This window comes from Callithrix jacchus, chromosome 10 (assembly GCF_049354715.1).
Source record: "Callithrix jacchus isolate 240 chromosome 10, calJac240_pri, whole genome shotgun sequence".
Taxonomy (NCBI): Eukaryota; Metazoa; Chordata; class Mammalia; order Primates; family Cebidae; genus Callithrix; species Callithrix jacchus.
In genome coordinates this window covers 7,569,557-7,586,460 of record NC_133511.1, presented here as the reverse complement: position 1 = coordinate 7,586,460, position 16,904 = coordinate 7,569,557, and the positions used below count along the sequence as shown (strand labels likewise).

The window sequence follows — 16,904 nt, the reverse complement described above, 5'->3', positions numbered from 1 at the left end:
AGCAGCGCAAAGGGACAAGAAGCAGCTTTGTTCCCACAGACTCTATGAAAAGCCACAAGTGACACGTGCTCTGGGAGCTGGCTGTTCTGGCTTTATTTAGCTGGAGAAAATGATGTCTGGCTTAAACCGAGAGCCTAAATAGGGAGAGCGTGAAGCGATGGCTTAGGAGAGGCCACTGGCGAAGGTTTAAAGACAATCTAGCTCCCTTCCTGGTCACAGGAACCAACAAGACAGTTAACTAGTGACCCAAATGAAACATTGCCAATTTAATAAACTTCAACGTGATTCAGTTGAATTCAATATATTTCAATCTAAATAATTTTTTTTTTTTGAGATGGGTTTTGCTCTTGTTGCCTAGGCTGGAGTGCAGTGGCATGATCTCAGCTCACCACAACCTCCGCATCCTGGGTTCAATTGATTCTCCTGCCTCAGCCTCCAAAGTAGCTGGAATTATAAGCATGTGCCACCACACTAGGATAATTTTGTATTTTTAATAGAGATGAGGTTTCTTCATGTTAGTCAGGCTGGTCTTGAACTCCTGACCTCAGGTGATCTGCCTGCCTTGGCCTCCCAAAGTGCTGGAATTACAGGTGTGAGCCATCATGCCCAGCCTTTTTTTTTGAGATGAGTTTTTGCTTTTATCACCCAGCCTGGAGTGCAATGATGTGATCTCAGCTCACTGCAACCTCTGACTGCCAGTTTCAAGCGATTCTCCTGCCTCAGCCTCCTGAGTAGCTGGGATTACAGGCATGCATCACCATGCCCGGCTAATTTTGTATTTTTAGTAGAAATGGGGTTTCACCATGTTGGTCAGACTGGTCTCAAACTCCTGACCTCAGATGATCTGCTCGCCTTGGCCTCCCAAAGTGCTGGGATTACAGGCATTACCACTGTGCCCAGCCCAAAGAAGGACTTTTGAGTACTTACTCTGGCTAGGGTATGTGAAAGATAAATAAGTGAATGAGACTTCAGAAGGTGTAATCTAGAATATATATAGTGTATATCACACACACACACACACACACACACTCCTCTCTCCTCACTGTAGGTATATCACACACACACTCCTCTCTCCTCACTGTAGGTATATAACACACACACACAAACATACACTCCTCTCTCCTCACTGTAGGATGATAAACCCAGTGACTTGGTCTACCTTGTCCATCACCTTGTATCTAGCGCCTGGAACATAACAGGAGCTCATTATTTTTTGGATGAAGAAATGTATAATCTATGCAAAGCAAAATTTAACAACTGCTGTCAGAGAAATGAAAAGTGATGATGGAGTGCAGAAGGGGTAAAAAGTAATATCGAGGCCGGGCGCGGTGGCTCACGCCTGGAATCCCAGCACTTTGGGAGGCTGAAGTGGGTGAATTGTTTGAGCCCAGGGGTTTTAGACCGGCCAGGGCAACATGGTAAAACCTTGTCTCTATAAAAAATATAAAAAACTAGGTGGGTGTAGCGGCACATGCCTGGGAAGTTGACGTGCAGTGAGCCATGATCACACCCTGCTCTGCAGCCTGAGCAACAGAGCGACACCCTGTCTCAAGGAAGAGTCATGAGAAAAGGAACCATTTGAACAGAGGCTTGAGGGAGGGGTGGAATTTTGCATGAAATGTCTTTTTCCATCACTTGAAGCTTATGTGAATCCTTGTGTTAGGCGAGTCTCCTGAAGACAGCAGATAGCTGGTGAGTTCTTATCCGTTCTGGATTCTGTGTCTTTTAAATGGAGCATTTAGGCCGTTTACATTCAATGTTAGTATTGAGAAGCGAGGTACCATCGCATTCAACAAGCCGTTTGTTTCCCGTGTACCTCAGTTTTTAAATTTTTGCTTTTTAAATTATTGTTTCTAGGTCCTGTGAGATTTATGCTCTAAAGATGTTCTGTTTTGATGTGTTTCCAGGATTTGTTTCAAGATTTGGAGCTCCTTTTAGCAGTTCTTGTAGTGGTTCGTGGCTTGTTACTGATGAATTCTCTCAGCATTTGTCTGAAAAAGACTGTATCTTTCCTTCAGATATGATGCTTAGTTTCGCTGGATACAAAATTCTTGATTGATAATTGTTTTGTTTGAGGAGGCTAAAAATAGGGCCCCAATCCCTTCTAGCTTGTAAGGTTTCTGCTGAGAAATCTGCTGTTAATCTGGTAGGTTTTCCTTTACAGGCTACCTGGTGCCTTTGTCTCACAGCTCTTAAGATTCTTTCCTTATCTTCACTGTAGATAACCTGATGACACTGCACCTTGGTGATGAACTTTCTACGATTAATTTCCCAGGTGCTCTTTGTGCTTCTTGTATTTGGATGTCTAGGTCTCTAGTAAGAGTGGGAAGTTTTCCTTATTTCCCCAAATATGTTTTCCAAACTTTTAGATTTCTCTTCTTCCTCAGGAACACTGATTATTCTTAAGTTTGGTCAACATAAACCCAGACTTCTTGGAGGCTTTCATATTTTCTTTTTTTTCTTTCTTTCTTTCTTTTTTTTTTTTTTTTGAGACGGAGTTTCGCTCTTGTTACCCAGGCTGGAGTGCAATGGCGCGATCTCGGCTCACCGCAACCTCCGCCTCCTGGGTTCAGGCAATTCTCCTGCCTCAGCCTCCCGAGCAGCTGGGATTACAGGCACGCGCCACCATGCCCAGCTAATTTTTGTATTTTTAGTAGAGACGGTGTTTCACCATGTTGACCAGGATGGTCTCGATCTCTTGATCTTGTGATCCACCCGCCTCAGCCTCCCAAAGTGCTGGGATTACAGGCGTGAGCCACCGCGCCCGGCCCGGCTTTCATATTTTCTTATTCTCTCTCTTTTTAAATCTTTGTTGGATTGGGTTAATTCAGACCTTCAAGTTCTGAATTTCTTTCTTCTACTTTTTCAATTCTACTGCTGAGACTTTCCAGAGCATTTTGAATTTCTGTAAGTGTGTCCAATGTTACCTGAAGCTTTGATTGCTTTTTCTTTATGTGATTTCCTCAAATATTTCTCCCTTTGCTTCTTGTGCCATGTTTTTGGATTTCCTTGCATTGGAATTCACCTTTGTCTGCTGCCTCCCTGACTAGCTTAATAACTAACCTCCTGAATTCTTTTTCAGGTAAATCAGGGATTTCTTCTTGTTTTGGATCCACTGCTGGTGATCTAGTGTGATTTTTTGGGGGGAGGGGGAGGTGTTAAGGAGCCTTGTTTTGTCATATTATCAGAGTTGGTCTTCTGGTTCCTTCTCAGTCAGGCAGGCTCTGTCTGAGGGAAAGTCTTGGGCTGAAGGCTGTTGTTCAGATTCTTTGGTCCCATGGGGTGTTCCCTTAATATATAGTCTCCCTTTCATATGGATGTGGCTTCCTGTGAGCTGAGCTGCAGTGATTGTTGCTATCTGTCTTCTGGGTCTCGCCACCAGCAAGTCTACCAGGCAGCAGGCTGGTCCTGAGGGATGCCTGCACAGAGTCCTGTGATGTGAACCATCTGTGGGTCTCAGCCGTGCACACCGGCACCTGTTCCGGTGGAGGTGGCAGGCTGGTGAAATGGACTCTGTGAGGGTTCTTAGCCTTGGTGGTTTAACGGTCTATTTTTGTGCTGGTTGGCCTCCTGCCAATCCCTTGGAGGATGTTGGCACGGTCCAGAGAGCATCAGCTGTGGTAGTATGGCGAGGACCTGGTGGTGGGCAGGGCCCTAGAACTCCCAAGAATATTTTCCCTTTGTCTTTAGCTACCAGGGTTGGTCAGGTGGAGGCAGGGCTAGGTGTGTCTGAGCCTAGATTCTCCTTGGGTGGGTCTTGCTGCAGTTGCTGTGAGGCATGGAGGTGAGGCTCCCGGGTCACTGGAGTTGTTACTTAGGAGGATTATGGCTGCCTCTGCTGAGTCATGTAGGTTGTCAGGGAAGTGTGGGAAAGCTGGCAGCCACAGGCCTCACTCAGCTCCCACATAATCCAAAGGGTCGGTCTCACTCCCACTGTGCCCCTCTCAACAGCCCTGAGTCTGTTTCCAGGCAGTGGGTAAGCAGGACTTGAGAACTTGCCCCAGGTTACCCGCCTCCCAGTAGCAAAAGTAAAGGCCTTTGGTTCTTCCTCCACCTGTGGAGTCTGCACACCAGATTTGCACCCTCCCCTGAGTTCTGGCCAGGAGGCTTCTCACAGGGTTCAAATTGTTACAAAGTTCACCCAGGGACTTCCTGCTCCCCGTGGTGTTTTCCTCCTGCACCTCGGTCCACCCTCCTGAAGGATCTTTGTGGTGCCAGGCAGGAGTGCGCTTCTGGGAGACCCAGCGAGCTCCCAGGACCTTTCTTGCTGCTTCCTCTACCCCTGTATTTTGCTTGGCTCTCTAAATTGACTCAGCTCCAGGTATGGTTGGAAAATTCTCTCAGAAACTAGACCTTCAGTTTCCCCAGTGGGGGTGTGTGTTCAGGAGTGGAGGATCTCCCTTTCCCACTTCCACAATTTGGGCACAGTGTTTAGGGTGTCTCCCTGGTCCTGCAGGAGCAGTCTGCTTCCCTCAGAGGGTCCGTGGGTCTTCCTGGGGTTCCTGGTTTGTTCTTGCAGTCCTTCTGCAGCTTAAATTCACCATGCAAGCCTCCATACACTGCTCTGTCCATTCAAGTCACAGCTGCGATCTAGTCCTACCTCCCGTCTGCCATGACGATCATAAGTAGTCAGAAGGTTCTGCACATTTTTAAATGACCGCATCTCACAGGAACTCACTCACTATTGGGAGGACAGTCCCAAGAGGATGATACTAAACCATTTGTGAGAAATATTCTCCCATGACCCCACCACCTTCCACCAGGCCTCCCCTCCAGCACTGGGAACTACAATTCAACATGTGATATAGGTGAGGACACAGATCCAAACCATCCCATACACGCTTCTTATATGACCCTTGAGACCCAGCCTGCTGCCATGTGAACAAGCCTAGACTACCCTGCTGGCTTATGAGAGACACGTGTTAGCAGTAGACAACTCCCAGAACTCTTCAGCTGACTGCAGCCCAAATTGCCAACCCACAAAAACATAAAGTAAATCAATTATGTTGTTTGAAGCCACTGAGCTCTGGGAGAGTTTGTTAAGCAGCAGAAGCTGATTGACATTTGACTACACACTATGCTGCCTCTAGATTATACTTACTTTGTACAACAACAAATCTCATAGATGATTTTGCATGTTGTGTTATTTAATTTTCACAATTACTACATGAGGTGAGACCTAAAAAAAATAGAGATTGTAGGACTTTAACTAGTCCAAGATCAATTGCTAATGAGTAGAAGCAGCAGAGTTAAAATGTATAAAATAGGTTGGGCACGATAGCTCACGCCTGTAATCCCAGCACTCTGGGAGGCTGAGGCGGGCAGATCGCTTGAGGCCAGGAGTTTGAGACCAGCCTGGCCAACACGGTGAAACCCCATCTCTACTGAATACACAAAATTAGCCAGGTGTGGTGGTGCATGTCTGTAGACCCAGCTACTCAGGAGGCTGAAGCACAAGAATTGCTTGAACCCAGGAGGCAGAGGTTGCAGTGAGCTCAGATCATGCCACTGCACTCCAGCCTAGGTGACAGAGAGAGACTCCGTCTCAAAAAAAAAAAAAAAGTCTAAAATTGATAAAATTTCCTAAAAATCATAGGTCAAATGAGAATTCAATCATTGCTGCTAAGGAACAGAGGCTAACAGAATCCAGTTCTGATTCCAGATTTGATGGTGAATAAGCAGAGCTGCTGGCCGTCTCTTCTGGCTCAACTGGGGGATGCCACAGAAATGAGAGAACACTTCTGCCATTTGAAGTACTAACATTACATTCATGAGAAATCTTTGAGGAGATTCAAAGTGATTATGACCTGGTATGAAACGGAAAACTCAGTCTGGGTGGAAGGCCAGGCTCCAGCGGTGGGGTGGAGGGGCAAGGGGACTTCCAGATACATTGCTTTTAGATATTGCCATGGGTAGGTCATTATGTCTCTGTTGAAATGCAGAAAGAAAGCCTCAAGTCAGTGGGACAAAAGCAGGGTGGCTGGCTGAAGTAAGGGACAGTTAACAATGGAGAAGTCAGATAACCCAGTCTTCGTGTGTTCCCTACTCTCTCCCATCTCCCCACACTTCCAGGGTTGGAGAGTTGAAATGCAGGGCAAAGGATCTTTCAGTGGATATCTTTGAGGGTAAAGGTTTATGTAGCTTCTGCAATAATCTGGTAGGAGGGTCAGAGTTACCTGGTGAAGTTGTAAAATACGGAAGACACTCATCTTCCCCAACTCCCCAGAAATGGCATAAGCATTTAGTAGACTCTGGGCCTTAGCGCCCCACTCTGGGTACACATCACCAGGAAAGTATGAACCCAGAGGCAACAAAATATTGAAATAGTGGAGGAGTCCAATCTGTTTGGTGAAAAAACCACCACCCAAATGACCTATACTGGAGGAACCAGAATCTGTGTAAGACATGAACCATGGTTTAAAAATAAGCTTAATAAATACCCTCAAAGAAATAGGAGATTATATTGGTTAATATTAAGTAAGGACAAAAGAAAAAAACAAGACCATCCAAGTAGATATCTCAGGTATAAAAAGTATAATAGTTTAAATATGGATTCAACAGATAGGGCACTTAGCAGAGTGAATACAGACAGTAATTACTGAGCAAGAATTTCAGGTCAAGAAACTCTTAGATGCCTAAAGAAATAAGGCCCTAGCTTTAGCTTGCAACAAATACTGGAGTTTGGAGGGACAAATTTGATAAATTCTCTCTCTCATTTGTATTTTTTTTTTTTTTTTGAGACAGTCTTGGTCTGTTGCCCAGGCTGGAGTGCAGTGGCATGATCTAAGCTCACTGCAGCCTCAGTTTCCCGGGTTCAAGCCATCCTCCCACCTCAGCCTCCTGAAGAGCTAGGATTACAGGTGTGCACTACCACGCCAGGCTAATTTATTTTTGTATTTTTAGTACAGACAGGGTTTCACCATGTTGACCAGGCTGGTCTCAAACTCCTGACCTCAAGCGATCCACCTGCCTTAGCCTCCCAAACTGCTGGGATTAAAGGTGTGAGCCACCGTGTCCAGCCTCGTTTGTATTTATTTTCTTTCTTAGATATAACAGAAGTATCTTATATGCACAGTTCTGCACCTTGCTTTTTCATTAAACAAAAATGCCCAGAGATTATTCCATAGTAAAATGAAAGATGTTCCTCATTTTATATTTTGTGTGTGTTTTTTCCTTCTTCCTCATTTCCTTTTATAGTTGTACATTACTTCATTGTGTGAATGTAAACATCCCTCAGTGATAGATATTTGAATTATTTTATTTATTTATTTATTTATTTATTTTTGAGACTGAGTCTCACTCTGACAGCCAGGCTGGGGTGCAACGGCACCATCTTGGCTCACTACAACATTTACCTCCTGGGTTCAAGTGATTTTCCTGCCTCAGCCTCCCAAGTAGCTGGGACTACAGGTGCATGCCACCACACCAGGCTAACTTTTATATTTTTAGTAGAGTTTGGGTTTCATTATGTTGGCCAGGCTGGTCTCGAACTCCTGACCTTGTAATCCGTTCGCCTTGGCCTCCCAAAATGCTGGGATTATTAGGCATGAGCCACTGCACCAGGCCGATATTTGAATTCTTTTCCATCTTTTACTGCAGTGGATATTCTTGTTTTTTTTTTTTGTTTGTTTTTTGAGACAGGGTCTGGCTCTGTCATCCACGCTGGAGGGCAGTGGTGTGCTATCGGCTCAGTGCAACCTCTGCCTCTGGGGCTCAAGCCATCCTCCCACCTCAGCCTCCCTAGTAGCTGGGACTAGAGGGGCATACCATCATGTTTGGCTAATTTTTGTATTTTCTGTAGAGATGGGGTTTTGCCATGTTGCCCAGGCTGGTCTTGAATTCCTAAGCTCAAGCTATTTGCCTAACTTGGCCTCCCAGAGTGCTGAGATTATAGGCGTGAGCCACTGTGCCTGCCCAGCCCACTACCACTTTTTAACATAGTAAAGGAGGTCCTGGCCAGCATTAAACAAGAAGAAGGTTTAAGAGATACTAGGACTGAAATGAAAAAAATAAAATAAAATCCGTTCAACATCTAAATATATTATTTTTTATTTTTAAATATTAACAATTTTTATAGAGATGAGGTCTTGCTTTGTTGTCCAGGCTGGTCCCATACTCCTATATTCAAACAATCCTCCTGCCTTGGTCTCCCAATGTGCTGGAATTTCAGACATGAGCCACTGTGCCTGGCCCAAATATATAACAAACAAAAATACTTGGCAAATTTGCTGGAGACAAGGTCAACTTACAAAAATCAACACTGTTTCTCTCTTGGCTACTAATAGCAAACTTGAAAATAATATAGAAAGTAAGATTCTGTTGACAAGAGCAGTAATAACGGCTTAAGAGAATGTGGAATTAAAACATGGCATGCCAGGCGTGTTGGTTCATGCCTGTAATTCCAGCACTTTGGGAGGCCAAGGTCAGGAGTTCAAGATCAGCCTGGCTAACATGGTGAAACCCTGCCTCTGCGAAAATACAAAAATTAGCCAGGCATAATGGTGGGTGCCTGTAATCCCAGCCACTCGGGAGGCTGAGGTGGGAGGGTTGCTTGGATCCAAGAGGCGGAGGTTGCAGTGAACCAAGACTGTGCCATTGCACTCCAGCCTGGGTGACAGAGCGAGACTCCATCTCAAAAAAATCAAACCAAACAAAAACAGTGGATAAAGACTGAAATAGTTAGAAGCTTTGAAGCAGATATTCATGCAGGAATTCCTATGTCTTAAACATGGCAATGAAGTGACAAAACTCAGAAGCATATTGAAATTATATTAGAAGTACATACACAGTCAACACCACAATTTTCGTGAGGCTCTCTGCTTATATCAGGACATTGTATAAAATGCATCAGAGTTAGTGATGTAGGAGTGAGGGATAGAGGCAAAAATCAGAGTTAGTGATGTAGGAGTGAGGGATAGAGGCAAAAATCAGAGAGAGAAAGCAAGAGTGATGCTTTGCATGGACTGATGATGATGATGTGTTAGGAATTAGGATCGTGCTTGATTTAGTTATTCAGCTAAGGTGGAACACCACAAAACAAAACCTCATAAACGAATCCCTGCAAATCCACAGGGACTAGGCTCATCTTACACTGGGCAAGCGGAGGCTACATAAATGAATCATTAGAAATCTCGTGGCATGCTAAGAAGCTGAATGATAGATTTTCTAAGCATGTAAGCACTCTGTTGAAATAAATTCAGCACTCTGTTAAATCAAAGCCTTATACTTTAAGTGAAATGGCAGATGTGGTACCTATGACATTTTGCTCCCTCCTGGGACCTGATCATAAGAAACTCATTGGATTTTCTCACACGGGACCCGGTTAGCAAAATGTAGTTTTCCATTATTGTGTAGTGACTGTCACTTCACAGGCTTTCAAATGGGAAGCAACTGTCAATGACCTTGAGTCACAGAGATTCATGGTTAGAATATTTTTGCCTGCTGGAATATTCAGTACAAACCACCATCTCCTGTTGATGGAATTCATATCAGAGCCCCTCTGGGTGATGTGTATAGTCCTAAAGAGGGTTGAATTTCAAGTGGCTTAATCTATTTGACTCAAATACTGAGCCCCAGGCACTGTGGTCAAAACAAAGGTATCCAAGGGGACTGTGTTCCTTTGACTCATTAGATATTATTTTTAGAAGGAGAATATTAAATGGCCATCCTGTCCAGTTCTCCATCTGATGCTTGGCACCGCTTAGCCAGATTCCATTAATTAGTCATTTGGTTATGATTGAACATCTTTGTCTGAAAAGCTCATCATGCCAGCAACAGGGATTGTATGATCCTTTTTACATATTAATGTGTTCATTAATTTCACAAATATTTGTTGAACTCCAACTATGTGTCAAGCACTGGGCATGCAAGGTTGAACAAGACAAATACATTTTCTATTGTGTGAGTCTTACTTTCTGGTGAGAGATGAATACATTGACAGATATAGAAGAACATGCTACTGAATAATATTCAATGAAAATTAAAGAGGGTGATGTCATAGAGAATGCTGGGGCAGGAAGTGGGATGGCTCCTTTAGGTGGGGATGGATAGAAAGCACTCTGAAGAGATAGCATTTCAACTGAGACCTGAATAGCAAGGAGGAGGCAGCCATGGGAAGCATTCCACACTGAAGCAGTGGCTGATACAGACTCAGTGGCCAGGATAAGAAATTTGGTGAGTAGTCCACAGAATACTATGCAGCCATAAAAAGGAATGAGATCATGTCCTTTTCAGGGACATGGGTGGAACTGGAGGCCATCATCCTTAGCAAGCTAATGCAGGTACAGAAAATCAAATACTGCATGTTCTCACTTATAAGCAGGAGCTAAATGATGAGAACACATGGACGCATAGAGGGGAACGACACACGGTGGGGCCTACCAGAGGGCAGATGCTGGGAGGAAGGAGAGGATCAGGAAAAATAACTAACAGGTACTAGGCTTAGTACTTGGCTTATGAAAAATAATCTGTATGACAAACCCCCATGACGCACATTTACCCACGTAACAAACCTGCACGTCCTGCTCATCTACTGCTGAACTTAAAAATAAAAATAATGACATTTTGTACTGATTAAGATGTTCACTTTTAAATGAAATAATACATATTATTGATTTTTGAAAGTACATTTTTTTACCAGCTATGTATTTTGGCAGAATATTTAAATTATATAAAAATATAATATTTAAATTATATTTTGAAACTGTATATATCATGACCTCGCAAAATTAAACCTTAATAATGAAAGATGGTTGATAAAATATTGCAGCATTTTAGGCAAACTTCAATAATAGTTATTGAATATATTAATTTCAGTGTGAAAATTTAAAAATAAAAAGATGAAGTGTAAAAAAAAGAAAAGAAAGAAAGACATTTGGAGCATGCTGGGGGAAGAGAAAGACCTTGGCTTGAGGAACATATAACTGCTTATCATTTGCTTTTTCTGTTTTGTGAAGCACCTATTAAAATTATTTACCTTTGAAAAAAATGGAATGTTCTTGCTTTTTCTTGCATGTTTTCAGGTGTCCCTGGTATACCCTAAGATTAATTCCTTATGGTTTTACATGTCACAAACATATTCTAATTTGTCACTGACCATTTGCTGGTATGGCATGATGTGTTGAACAGAAATTCCTGATTTTCATGTAGTCACATCTCATCAACTTTTCTCCTTATGGATTTGCCTTCTGGGTCTTGTTTAAAAAGTCCTTCACTGAGTTTGTAAGATATTTTCGATATTTTCTTATTTATTTATTCTTGCTTTATGGATTTACCTTCTTTTTTTTTTTTTTGAGATGGAGTTTCGCTCTTGTTACCCAGGCTGGAGTGCAATGGCGCGATCTCGGCTCACCACAACCTCCGCCTCCTGGGTTCAGGCAATTCTCCTGCCTCAGCCTCCCGAGTAGCTGGGATTACAGGCACGCGCCACCATGCCCAGCTAAACGGATTTACCTTTTACATATAGTTGTTTAATCCATCTGGAATTTACCTTCAGTTATGATGTAAAGTGTGGATCCATGTTATTTTTTCTCATGTCAGAAGCCACGTTCCACTGGACATGGTGGTTCATTCCTGTAATCCCAGCACTTTGGGCGGCTGAGGTGGGCGGATCATTTGAGATAAGGAGTTCGAGACCAGCCTGGCCAACATGGTGAAACCCCGTCTCTACTAAAAATGCAAAAATTAGCCGGGCGTGGTGGTGGGCACCTGTAATTCCAGCTACTAGGGAGGCTGAGGCAGGAGAATCGCTTGAACCCGACAGGCAGAGGTTGCAGTGAGCCGAGATCATGCCACTGCACTCCAGCCTGGGTGACAGAGCGAGCTTCCATCTCAAAAAAAAAAAAAAAAAAAAAGCCACATTTTGCAACATCATCTTTCCCTCTAGTTAGATGATGCCATTTCTATTATAAACCGACTCAGATCTGAGCATCACTATTGACGTGTTTGTTTTAGAAATCATGAGTTCATACTGAGACCTCCTGTGCCAATTCAACACCACCACAGAGATCTTCCTTTCTTCTCTCCATTCCACAATTGTACTTCCTCTCTTCCACAGTGAGAACCCTGGCTTTCTCAAACATAAACGTATTTACTCACTTAATCCTACATAAATATAAAATAGATTCAGAATTGTTACATCCCTATCACTATGAAAAACAGACCTATTAAAAAAGAACCCAGCAAACAACTTAAAACAGAACTACCATTCAACCCAGCAATCCCATTACTGGGTATATACCTAAAGGAATCCAAGTTGTCCTACCATAAAGACAAATGCACGCGTGTGTTCACTGCAGCACGGATCACAATGCAAAGACATGGAATCACCTAGATGCCCATCAGCAGTAGACCAGAAAAAGAAAATGGTACATATGCACTATGGAATACTATTGATACAGAAGCGGGGCAGGAAGTGCTGGGCAGAGGAGGGTGTGGTCCCTGGCTAGGGCTTCACCCCCAAACCTGTGCTCAGGGACTTAGGTGAGGACAGACATTTGTTTTCCCGCCCAAAGCTTGCATTTCCCAAGACCACCCTGGCCTGCCATGCCCCTATCCTGTGCCTATAAAATCCCTGAGACCCTAGTGGGCAGAGACATAAGTGGCTGGATTCGAGAGGGTTCAAGGGGAGCATACCAGCAGAAGAGCACACCGACAGACACAGGCAGGTTGGCAGGCCATCGACCTGCAGACTGACGTGCAGCTTGGCCAGGGCGGAGGAGGAGGAGAGCCTGGGCTGTTGAACCGCCAAACTCCAGGGGGAAAACCATCTCCCTTCCTGCTCCCCCATCTGCTGAGAGCTACTTCCACTCAACAAAACCTTGCCCTGATTCTCCACACCCATGTGCAATCAGATTCTTCCAGTACACCAAGGCAAGAACTCCGGGATACAGAAAGCCCTCTGTCCTTGTGATAAGGTGGGGTCTACCTGAGCTAACACAAGCCGCCTATGGACGGGTAACTAGCACCCTGTAACACACGCCCACTGGGGCTTCGGCTGTAAACATTCACCCCTACACACCGCCATGGGGTCAGAGTCCCACAGCCTGCCCGTCTGCATGCTTCCCTAGAGGTTTGAGCAGCGGGGCAGTGAAGAAGTGAGCCACTCCCCCATTGCATGCCCTGGGAGGGGGACAAGGGAACTTTTCCTGTTTCACTATGAAGCCATGAAAAAAATGAGATCATGTTCTTTGCAGCAACATAGGTGAAGCTAGAGGCCATTATACTAAGCGTGCTAATGCAGAAACAGACCAAATGCCTCAAGTTCTCACTTTTAAGTGGGAGCAAAACATTCTGTACACATGGACACATAATCATATAGTTATTTAATCCATCTGGAATTTACCTTCATGGGAAGTGTGGATCCATGTTAATTTTTTTTTTCATGTCAGAAACCATGTTCTACCAGACATGGTGGCTCATGCCTGTAATCCCAGCACTCTGGGAGGCTGAGGTGGTTGGATCATTTGAGATCAGGAGTTCAAGGCCAGCCTGACCAACATGGTGAAATCCTGTCTCTACTAAAAAAGGGATACACAAAAAAGGAACAATAGACACTGCGGCCTACTTGAGAGTACAGTGGGGAGGAGGGTGAGGATGGAAAAGCTACCCATCGGGTGCTATGCTTATTATCCGGGCGATGAAATGATCTGTACAGCAAACCCCATGACAGGCAATTTAACTGTAACAAACCGGCACATGTACCCCAAACCTAAAATAAAAGTTTTGGCCGGGCGTGGTGGCTCAAGCCTGTAATCCCAGCACTTTGGGAGGCCAAGGCGGGTGGATCATGAGGTCAACAGATCGAGACCATCCTGGTCAACATGATGAAACCCCGTCTCTACTAAAAAAAAATTACAAAAAATTAGCTGGGCATGGTGGCGTGTGCCTGTAATCCCAGCTACTCAGGAGGCTGAGGCAGGAGAATTGCCTGAACCCAGGAGGCGGAGGTTGCGGTGAGCCGAGATCGCGCCATTGCACTCCAGCCTGGGTAACAAGAGCGAAACTCCGTCTCAAAAAAGAACTCTGGAGAGGCAGTAGCAAATTACAAACAAATAAACAAAAAAGGGATCAGGATTTGTGTGCTCTCGCTTCACTCCCCACCTTTACTATGACAGTTGTCGTCAGAGTGTTGGGTCCAAAAGTTCCTCATCAGCCTCCCTGCCCCTCACTGTGGTTACGCTACTAATGTGAAATACACTTTTTTCCATCTACTCAGTTTTAAGTCCTTACTCCTCCTTTTTAAATTTGAAAAAAAATTTTTTTTTTTTAAGACAGAGTCTTGCTGTCGCCCAGGCTGGGGTGCAGTGGCATGATTTTGGCTGACGCTGTGGCTTCCACCTCCTGGGTTCAAGCAGCTTTTCTGAGTAGCTGGGACTATAGGCACACACCACCATGTCTGGCTAATTTTTGTATTTTTAGTAGAGATGGAGTTTTGCTGTGTTGGCCAGGCTGGTCTCGAACTCCTAGCCTCAACTGATCCTCCTGCCTCGGGCTCCCAAAGTGCTAGGATTACAGGTGTGAGCCACTGCGCATGGCCACTTCTTCTTAATTCCATTTTATCATTTGAATGTGTGGAATATATTCACGTACTTTCAAAAGCAAAACCTACCCTCAGAGAAGCATCACACTTCCTCCTATTCATTCTCCTAATTTCTCTCCTTGTATCTGGTAATCTCATTGTTTCCTGGTTACCCTTCCTGTGTTTCTTTTTGCAAGACATGAAATAGATACATGCGTATTTCCTGTATTCTTTTCTTTATTACAGAAAAAGCAGCACGCTTCCTATACTGCTTAGCATTTACTTTTTTCACTTCACAATGCATCATGGACTCACTCTTCAATGTCGGCATCTATTTAATGCTCTAATCACTGTGTGTTTCATATTTACCATGTTTCTCTACCATTTTAAAAACATTTCTTTGGTATTTAGGAAAGTTGGTTCTATTAGTTTTAATGGGTATCTTTGTTTAAAAGCTTTTCTAGTGTCTTCGGTTCACCGTTTAAAAACTAACTGTATGCTTTCAGTTTAAGATGGGATCCTTTTCCAGAATCTTTTTCTATTTTCTCCTTTTTCTCTTCTCCTCCCATCGTCTTTGTTGCATCATTTCTATCTTGTTCACATATTATTCTTCTACCTATTTCCCCACCTTGTATTCTTCCTTTTACACCTAAATCTATTAAATGTTCATTATTAGTCCTTTTGTTGAAGTTTCTCAGTTCTCTTTTGGTTAAATGAGATTCCGGGTAGATTCCTTAGGAAGGGCCTGTGTGCACTAGAAAGACTGCCTGACTGTGTATAAAATCGCTGGTTCTAGCAGGTGTGTTAGCACGCACCAGTAGTTCCAGCTACCATGGAGGCTGAGGTGGGTTAGGATGACTTGAGCCCCAGAGTTTGAGACCATACTGGGCAACATAGTGAGACTCTCATCTCTAAAGAAACAAAATCAAGAATAATTGAATCTGCCACAAGTCTTTTATTTAACCTGTTAACTGGCTCCTTCAGCTTCCCACAATACAAGGATTTTGCTGGGACCATCCTGAATGCAAAATAATCTATCACATCATCAGACCTGTGACAGATTACAAGTTCTACTAAGTTCAATATATGGCCACCAAACTTCTAAGCCTAATGTTCTACACGACAATTAGTGACAACCAAGTTTTGTGGAAAGGTTTTTCACTTGGGGTAGGGGGAGGAAAACAGTACCAGGGTGTCCAGATCCCATCACAGTGCAAAGTTTTGTGTGGAAGCTAAATTTAGATAGGGTTCCCAGAATATAAATAGCTAGGACACTAATTGGGGAATGCCTCTGGGGTGAGGCTACGTGAAAAGCAGCAGCTTTCATGGTTTAAAAAAAGGTTCCAAGGCTTCTTTCCCTTATAACAGCTGACAGTACATTCCTAGCTCCTTCCAGAACTTACTTGAACAAAAGGTCACTCATCTGTAATCTCTTCAAAGCCTTTGAGATTTCATAGGAGACTAGAGTATCAGGGCTGGAAGGATCTTAGAAGTGATCTAATCTGCTCTTTTTAAATTAACAGATGAGGAAACTGGTGGAATTAAGTTTGGGGTGAAAGGATAAGTATTTGAATTTTCCATTTGAAAAGTCAGGCTTGTTAAAAAATGTTTTGAAAAGTAATTTTGGACTGGGCACGGTGGCTCATACATGTAATCCTAGCACTCTGGGAAGCTGGGGCAGGATCACTTGAAGCCAGGAGACCCCATATCTAAACAAACAAAAACAAATAAGTAAATAGTTTTGGCATACATCAAAAACAATGAGTTCGTGTCCCTTGTAGGGACATGGATGAACCTGGAGAACATCATTCTCAGCAAACTGACACAAGAACAGAAAATGAAATACCACATGTTCTCACTCATAGGTGGGTGTTGAACAATGAGAACACATGGACACAGGGAGGGGAGCATCACACACTGGGGCCTGTTGGGGGAACAGGGGAGGGACAGCGGGGCTTGGGGAGTTAGGGAGAGATAGCATGGGGAGAAATGTCAGATATAGGTGAAGGGGGGGAAGGCAGCACATCCCACTGCTACGTGTGTACCTATGCAACTATCTTGCATGTTCTTCACATGTACCCCAAAACCTAAAATGCAATAAAAAGATAGTTTTGGCATAAGCATAAATGTGAGCTACGATACCCGGCCTGAAAATATTTTTAAAGAAAAAACCCTTAACGAATTTGAAGTCCCTATATTTCCCTTTCTGTTTTTTTTTTTTTCCCCTGAGACAAAGTCTCACTCTGTTGCCCAGCCTGGAGTGCAGTGGCATGATCTTGGCTCACTACAACTTCTGCCTCCCAGGTTCAAGCAATTCTCGTGCCTCAGCCTCCTGAGTAGCTAGGATTATAGGCAGCTGCCACCACGCCTGGCTAATTTTTGTATT

General features: G+C 43.8%; 1 long non-coding RNA gene across 2 annotated transcripts in view; it reads right to left on the bottom strand.

The window, feature by feature from the left end:
• Window positions 1-16,904, bottom strand: part of LOC108593706 (uncharacterized) — a 78,560-nt gene that overhangs the window by 44,494 nt on the left and 17,162 nt on the right. The gene's annotated exons all lie outside the window — the stretch shown is intronic.